This window comes from Palaemon carinicauda, chromosome 4 (genome assembly GCF_036898095.1).
Source record: "Palaemon carinicauda isolate YSFRI2023 chromosome 4, ASM3689809v2, whole genome shotgun sequence".
NCBI classification, from domain to species: Eukaryota; Metazoa; Arthropoda; class Malacostraca; order Decapoda; family Palaemonidae; genus Palaemon; species Palaemon carinicauda.
In genome coordinates, this window is record NC_090728.1 from 2763682 (window position 1) to 2773683 (window position 10002).

Here is a 10002-nt window from a genome sequence, read left to right on the forward strand (position 1 = left end):
TCATTAACAATCTCCAAAGGCTCGTCTATAACTATTATTTGTTATCTCTGCATATTCACTCAACCTTTTCTTAGTTTTACTCATATTCATTTTCAGTCGTACATATCTGCTTTTTCTAAACAAACCTTCAAGCGTCTTTTGTAATTCCTAGCATATTCACTAATCATTCTTGGAAATCTTAAGTTGTTGAGGCCTTCTCCATTAACATCATATCCTTTAATTTCCTATTCTAAATTTTTAAAAACTTCTTCTAGACATGGTGTGAATAATTCAGGAGAGACGGGGTCTTCCTGTCTAACTCCTATCTCACTCGAAATTTTCTCACTAATTTTATGTAGTTTTAGGATTGATATACTTTATGAATAGATATATGCAAGTGTTCTAACATAAGCTTCTTTTATTCCTTGCTTGTGAATGGTTTTCATTATTTTTTATGTTTTTACAGAATCAAAACCTTTCTCATAGTCTATAAATGCCATAGATAGCGGTTTGCTATACTCTGTTCATTTTTCCTTTAGCAGGCTTATTACATAGATATAGTCCATTGTTGAATACCCACTTTCCTAGCCTGTCTGTTCTCTTGATTGGTGAAAGTCTATCTGTCTTCCTATTCGGCTTAATATGGTCTTTGTAAATATTTTATTTATCATGGAGAGTAAACTTAATGGGTGGTAATTTTTCAGGTCTCTTATGTTTTTTTAGGTTTTCCAAGCCGTGGGTATAAAGCATTTTTGCACACGTTTGGCGTAGAGTTCAGCAAGTGTTACTACTATGAAATTGTTATGTAAATTTACTCTAATACCATGTGCGCTACGGGTAGTAAGAGTAATGTTGCATGGTATTGCAATGATAGAGCATGGTTCAGCATAGTTTACCTGTGTAGTAATTTATATTATGAAGTATTTATTCATTTATTAATTGTCGCAAAGATAGGATGTGATTCTTCTTACTTTTGTATTGTAGTAACAGTCTTTTAAAGGTGTGTTCTTTTGTTATTATTTGTATTTTTGTTCACAAGTTTTGTTCATATATTCTCTCGAGAGATATATAAGCTACTTACATCTGAACAGTAACGTAGCTGTTAAAACATTAAATGTATCTTAATAATACATGTCTCTAATTTGATCCCACCAGGGCACATCAGCGAAGATGCTGCGATTGTCAGTAAAACACTAATAACCTAATATTATTCCAGGTGATTAAGCTGATCTCAAGTAAATGTGATGTAGACAAAACATTCAAGAAATCTCCTCCTTCTATAGTTAAATTAATTGATCGGCCATCTTTTACTCTTGCCTTTTTTCATGCATCTTAATGCTTTCTGTACATCTCCTACGGTTACGTTTGGTACTGACTTAGGGTTTCATCATTTCTATTGGTGAAGTTATTTCTTATATCATTATTGTATAGCATTGTATAGAAATCCTGTGAATTTTATATCACTATATCTCTGTTGTGAATAATATTTCCATTTTTATGCTTTAAAGTAAATATCTGTTGGTGTCTTCTTCTAAATCTTCTTTTCATCAATTTGATGTTTCTTTTCTTTAGAGTTTCCTCAAATTTGATCTGATTGTGTTTAGGAGTATCGTGGGGTTTTAGTTTATTTATTGTTCCATATATTTCTGCTCATTAAATTTCATCTTGCTTGGATTTTGCCCTCATTTCCAAACTTTTCTTTAATAGGCTTTTGGTCTTTTTTGATAATTTTTCTTGATCTTGTTTAGAATCTCTTTCACATAATACTGTTAATTTCTTTATTGGCCTCTATGTTATCATGTAGCTGAGAGTACCTACTTTATTTTGTATTGCTAAACTAAATTCATCAGATTTTTCACTTATTACAGGACTGTTTATTTTCTTTCTTCGAATCTATTTTCTCCCTCTTTCCTTAGATCTAAACAAATTATTTTTCACCATTCTATGATCTCATGACTTTACCTTCTTTTACACTGTTACATCTTTAACTAATTGCATTTTTTCACCATGAATAAAATATAAATCGTTTTATTTTCTCCATTTGGGGTTCTCCAAGTCCATGGTCCTTTTTACAAAACGTACTCGTGATTTTAAGATTTTTTATTTCTGAAAATTCTACAAGCATGTCTTCTTTTTCATTCCCTGCGCCTGCTCCAAAGTTACTTACTGCTGATTCCCCCTCTCATCTTGAGACCTACTTTAGCATTAAAATCATCCAAAAGAAATGTAAATATCTCTAAATCTTCATTAAAAGTTTGAATTTCGTCTTCATAGGATGTTGTATGTCCACACGTTTGAATTATCTCCAGTTTATCCTTATTTAGTTTCATAATTAATCCTGCAATTCTATCACTGGTATTATAAAATTCTTCTTTGTTACCTGCAAGATTTTTCTTAATAAGAAAACCCACTCTATTCAGTTTGTTCCTTTCATGTCCTCTAAAGCAAAATATATGGCCCTCTTTTATTTCTATGTAAGATTTCCCAGTTCTAATTTCACTCAACTTTATATTATCCCAATATACTTATTTCAGTCCTTCTAGTAACTCATCAAGATCTTCTTCACTAGACAGGGTTATGATGTTTTATGTTGCAAGGTTCAGAATCCAAGATAGCCAGTTCTAGTACAAATATTCTAAGCACCCCCTGAAATGCAATATACCTGCTAGCCACTTTGGACAGTTTTTCCACTGAAGCAGGGGACTGGGTGTCAAGATGGGGTTGTGATGTAAATGTCTAGGTTACAGACAGTTTTCATCACCACTATAGCCACTGCAGATTGGGGATAGTGTGAGATTTTTGTCTAATCGCTAAAAGCAAACCAACCTAGTATGGCTGGATCTGACTAGTGTTGGTCATTGTAATGCACAAAACCTTTCACTCGTTAAGGTATACCCACTCAGATATATATGTGGTGGTCCCTGAGTGTATATGGAGTGAAACATGAACTGCTTTCATTATTCAGTCCTGAATCGAGTAACTTAAAAATTAACATAACATAAGTATTTATAGTGATAACTTTGCACTTAATTAAAAGAACATATCTAAAGAAAATAATCATTTACATTAAACCTAATAATGCTTTATTGGAAACAAACCTTATTCCTTATTGCTATAATTCCAGTAGATTAGAATTCCTTTGTATTCTATTTTCCTTCTTAATATACATATTTCAGAAACATCTCAAATAAAGACCAATGATATGATAGTCTAGATTACAAAATGCCTTCATAATACAAAGGCAGGTAAACCCTTAGTTATAGGAAAGTCAGTTTCTCGCTGATTAACACATTTGAAATAACTGACTGTTCGTGGACCCTTTAAGAAATTTACATTAAGCATCACTAGGCACTTCAAGGAATTAAAATGTGAGTGAATTCCCCAAAAGAGTTATCCAATCCCACGTCTTAATATGATCTAACCCATTACGACCTCTAGCTTCCTTTGTTAAATTTTAAAGATATCAAATAATATCTTTTCACTTACCAAACCGTTTGCTTTCCCGGAGTAAGGACCGTCTGTCTCAACTCCCTCATAGTACATTCGCGAGTTCCTGAAGGGTGAACGCCATGTTAAATTCATGCATGCGTCCCCTAAAAATACTTATCAGACAAGTCTATATTTCATCACATTAACTGATCTATTGAACTATTGTTATTTAAACAGCAACCCTTAAAATTTATAAATGTATAAATCTCAGTACAATGTGATGCTTACCTTACAATTTCACTTAGAGGTGCTCCAATGTGAACTTTCCTTCATTCAAGAACATCTGCTCTCTGTGGTGCTATTGTTCGAAAGACAGACCTTTCTTTCTTCCCACGCAATCGACTGGGTGGCGGGAAAAACGAACCGATGGTTTCTTTTTTGATCGTCACAATGAGAAAGGAAACAGGTTGAGCCTCCCACATTATTACTGTCCCCAAAGGAAACTGGCTTATTTGTAATCTTTTTATGATAGGAAAATCATACGCTTATATTAAGTGACCCAAGATTTAATTACCAAATGGCTGTTTTGGTGACTACACCGGTAACAGTTATTTACAGTTGCGAAGAGAAAATTCCTGGAATTTTCCCATATAGACACCTGCCCCTTTGAAACATTTTAAATGCATGGAGGTTCAACACCTATTACTCAGAAATAGCCACTAGATCCCTATCTTCCTCCAAAATTAAAACTAGTTTCAACAGTGGTTTGTCATATTCCTTACCCTCCTTCCTGACAGTCACCGTCCTAACCATTCCATCTTTCCCTACTTTAGTCTGCACTACCAGAGAAAAAGGACTATGTCCCCCACCCTGATGTCTTGATGCTCTTTGAACCACATCTGTAGCTGTTATAACCCCGACAGGTATATGAGTTTTCAACGGCCCCAGAACTGCTCAGCCAGTGCAGCACCTTCACACTATACGGGTGAATCTCCAATTTCTAAAAGCATGTTTATTGTAAGTGGAGCCAGGTTTTTACTATTTGATGTGCCGATGATGAGGAGCCTACTAATAACAATTGCCTTCACCTCACAAAAGAGTGTGCACAGTCCTTTACAATATAATAGCTGTGTCCCCAAAACTATATCTAGGACGACACTTCTCACGGTATCTATCAACTGCTCCTATGGTCCTTCATAATGTGAGACACTGGTAGGATTGAAAATAAATTCTACGCCACACTGGAACAACTAATTCCGCACCTTGTTTCCTGCCAAGAACTTGTAATTGGAGTCAAGAACCTTCTCGGATCCTGCAATCTTAGTGCCGAAGTCGCATCTAACCCTCTTGACCAGACCACAACGAGACAAAAACCTTCTGAAAGCTTTAATGATTAAGTCTGATGTGAGATTTGAGGTAACCTCCTATTGTATAGCCCTCATGTTCAAGCAAGATAATAAAACTCCCCAATGCATTATCTGCGCTCTGCCTCTCTTTACGAAGAATGGCCCAAAGAGGTCCACCCTGGTGCGATAAAATGGTGGTTTCCTCGACTCCACACAATCAGGAGGTAGATCAGCCATTAGCTACTCGATAACCTTTCCATGTACCCTGCAAAACCTAATGCATCTTCTCAGCACGTGCTTCACTGCTGCAGTGCCCTTAAATACCCAAACTTCCTTCCTCATCAGACTCATGATATACATTAAACCCAGTTGGGGTTCGAACGCTCATGATAATACTGGATCACCATGTCAGTCTACTGGTCCTTATATGGGAAGAAATTTGAGGCCTTTCACTCGGGAAGATATATTTCCTACGGTAACTTACCTCCAATGCACACACGCTCATTTTCAGGATTGGTTTCAACTTTCTTAAGGAGCTGGAAACCCTAATAGTACTGCCCTTCTCAAGGCTGTCTATCTCTATCTCATAGTGCACACGCTGTGCAACCTACAATGCTACAGTTTCTGCCAAGTTAATAACTTTAGTTGACAAATGCATTTTTAGCTCGCTATGCTGCTGCCTATGTTTGTAAATAAAACACCTTGAAAATAGCATCACCCAAACCACAGCTCTAAGGAGCCTGATCCACCTAGAATAGTGGTGGATGATTTTATGCAAACCTGTTTCCCTGAGATATAACCCAATCCTGTAGCTAATTGTTATGTTGATTGCAGCCTCTTTTGGACATGTCTCACGCCTAACTTTTAATCCTTCTATATCGTCCCATCCAACCTTGCTTCCAAGTCTTATGGCTAGTAAAGCTGCACTAAGCTCTATGCTGGGTACTGAAACATGCTTCGAGGGTGCTACCCTTGCCTTTCCCATAATGAATCTGCACAATACATTTCCCCGCGGATCCGAGGCCTGCAAGTATGCCAACACTCCTAAAGACACGACACTTGCATCTTAGAACAAATCTAGCTGCACTAGGATGGCTGACTCCCACAAAATAATCTTCAGGCCTCTTGGCACACTCATCCCCCTGGTCTGACTCAGCTTGTTTTCCCACGCCTTGATGTGGTCATTGGTGTCAGAGTCAAATTCTAAGTTCCAGGCTATCTTCAATCAGTAGAGGTTCTGCATGATGATCCTAGCCTTGATTTAATCTGGCCCCAAAATGCCGAGGGGGTCGTAAATCTGACAACAAGCCATTCTTAGTCCTTGGAATTGAAACTAGCTCTGATTGGATACCCAATTCATCAATGGCCCACTGTACACTCAAAGCCTTTGTCTCATGTGACCGTGATCTATCTATAAGTCCTGAGATGCCCTTACCGTACCACTCCCTGGGGATGGATGACATAGCCTCCACGCAAGAGCTACTGAACTTAGTCAATGTAAATTCACCCCTTTTGCGAAGCTCCTTAAGCTCTAAAAAATTAACTAACAGGGCATCTTGGTGATACTTAGCTCTCTAACTGTCATCTACATAGATGTTGTTAGCAACGGTGTACTGTATTCCCTATGAGAACACATTCCTAAAGGCGCATTCTGTCTGTTTCAGCACAAAGTTTGCAATGCTCTGAGATGAACAGGCCCCAAATAGGTGGACCACTATCCTCCATCATCACTATCCTCCACCCTTTTGGTTCCTCGCCGAAACTATTTTCCCACCAAAAGAACCTGAAGTAGTCCCATTGATGGTTTGGTCCCCGTACCTGGTAGAACATTGCATTCATATCTCCTATATGGGCAAATAGACCCGCTCTAAACTTAACCAACACACCCAGCAAAGAGTTTCCCATATCAGGTCCTTGCAATAGTAGGTCATTCAACGACGTACCCTCCACCTTGTTTGTAAAGTCAAATACAACACTGACCCTGTCGGGCTTGTCTGGATGTTGCACAGCAAAATGAGGGATATACCGCACATTCTACTGGCTGGATGCAGTCACTCGCTCAGCATATCCCTTTTGTAGAATTTCAGTCATGAAGGCACTATACAACTATGCATATGCACCATCATTCATTAGCATCTTACAAAGGCTCTGCATACGGTGCAATGCAATGTCCCTTGTTTCTTGCAAGGGTCTAAGATTGTCATGCAGAAGCAATGGCAACCCATAACTTCCCCATATAGTTCTAATCCCCTTTTCTATTATATCTAGCCATTTCCTGTCCTCTGCAGACCTTTCCCTTTTAGGATATGCCTTATAGTCATAATCACGATTATAATTTTCAAGTAGCATGTGGTCTAACTCCATACGCTTGCTTGTCACTTGGATCCTATTGACGTACTCTTGATACCCTTTGTCCTTTGCCCCACATACTACTCAGCTCAATAATGTCCATATGGCATGTGGTTCATGTGGACGTGCTGAGTTAATGACTTCCCTTGGATCAAATAAGTGAGGGACATTGTTCCCAATTATTAAACCCACCTCAACATCTACTTTACATCTGGGTTATCAATTTTTCACAAATATGGCCAGCGTTTCAGATCTCCAGCCCGGACCACACCAAAGGGTGTGTAATGCAAGTCTTACACTCATAGTTCAACACTGACAATCCCGAGACTAGGCTACGTGCAATTTCCCCTGTTCTGTTGATGGTTTCAACATTCACCTTAACATCCTGCCTCCCAGTGCAGCCTAAGGTCTGCAGTGAGGCTTCCAAGACAAAGCATGTAGAGCTCACATTATCCAAGAAAGCCCTCGCCACAACCTCCCTTCTTTCCCTTGACCTAATCCTTATTGGCATAACTGAAATCCCTGTGCCAATGTTACCCCTTCAAACTGCCCAGAACATAGAAATTTGGTCATATGTACCTCGTTCCTGAACCACTAAGGTCCTATTTGAGTGCTCTGATTTTACAACTTCTACTTCCCGGTGTCGGTGCAACAGAGTTGGATGGTTTCCACTATATATTTTGCATTTTTTCCTGTTTTTGCAATACTCAAACCTATGACCACTTCTCAAACAGCCAAAAACAGACCCTAAACTCCCATATGGTTCCTAGATTATCCTCGGGTCTCATTTTAGATATTCGGTCGCACAAATCTACCATATGTGGTCCATTACAGTACCAATATGAAAGTGGGGAAATTTTAATTAAATCCTCAGCCTTACTTGGTGTTGTTCCTTCTTCTTACATAGGGGTTGCTCCTCCTTTGACACTCTCGAATAGGTGGCGCCTAAACACACACATGTATATGTATCGGGTCACGTTGACCGGCACTTCCAAACCGATGACTACTCGGGGGAGGAGTGGGGAGAGTTGAATCTGTGCGTGCGTGTTTGTGTGTGTGCTTACCTATCTAAATATTTAGCCATCATTTTCACAGGACGCATACCCTAGTATATCCCTTATATGGGAAAGAGCAAGTTTCTGGTTATATATATATATATATATATATATATATATATATATATGCATATATATATATATATATATATATATATATATATATATATGCATATATATATATATATATATATATATATATATATATATATATATATATATATATATACCCTGTATATAAATTATATACATATATTTATATATATATATATATATATATATATATATATATATATATATATATATATATATATATATATATATATATATATATATATATATATATACCCTGTATATAAATTATATACATATATTTATATATATATATATATATATATATATATATATATATATATATATATATATATATATATGTGTGTGTGTATATATATACCCTGTATATATATATATATATATATATATATATATATATATATATATATATATACCCTATATATAATATATATACATACATATATATATATATATATATATATATATATATGTATATATATATATATATATATATATATATATATATATATATATATATATATACATACATACATATATATATATATATATATATATATATATATATATATATATATATATATATATATATATATAAATATATATATATGCGTAAAAATCACAGGAAAACGTGATGCTCAGATGCAGAAGAACCACAGGGAAAATGAAAATACAGAATATACACTTGAGTCCTGACTAGTTTCGTGATACTTCTTCAGAGGACTGAGGAAGTATCACGAAACTAGTCAGGACTCAAGTGTATATTCTGTATTTTCATTTTCCCTGTGGTTCTTCTGCATATATATATATATATATATATATATATATATATATATATATATATATATATATATATATATATATATATATATATATATATATATATATATATATACTTTTTAGTCATACCCTGGTGAGGAGAGATAGGATGGGTTGAATAAGAGTGCGTTTATATATATATATATATATGTGTGTGTGTGTGTGTGTGTGTGAGTTTGTGTTTATGTGTATGGCAATTAATGCTCATGATTCCTAAATATTTGGACTTTATGGGTCTATGGTATGCCATTTTATGTTGAATAGCTTTGAAACACACCCATGTACTATGACCTATTAAAACTAAAATACTCATTATGAAAATCGAGGGAATTAGGGAATATCTAACTATTAGAAACTTATTACTAATAAACTTCATTTCATTATTTCGTAAATAATTGATCTTACCTCTGTTCAGTTAGCTCATTGGGGATGCTGTATACAAAAATCTATGAATATTGTTTGTATTCATATCTCCCTTTGCTACACCATCCGCGTCATATTATCAGATTCTAAGTTACCTCTAATGGTCATATCATTCCCTTTGAACTGCAGTATCATATAATTTTATTATTAGTTTAACTCTGATGTAGAATAGTCATCTGGATATAGTTCATAATCCGTGAATTTCCTGTTTACTGATAAACAAGTTGGTAATACCCTTCTCTATACTATATAGATAAGGGTTGGGGGAGGGGAGCTTATAGGTCTATCTGCTGGCTGATGTGGTAACGTCCCTGACTGGTGAAAATTAGCAATTTGTTTTATCCAATTTACTTTACGATAATATATACTGTACACTTTTATCCTATTTATCCTACATTTTAAATTTTTACTTTTGGGATATATTTTTCATACTTTGCTCATATGGTCCCATGCTGTTTGATTTTAGCATCAATTTATTATTCATAATGGCGTGAGTGTAAAAAGGAATA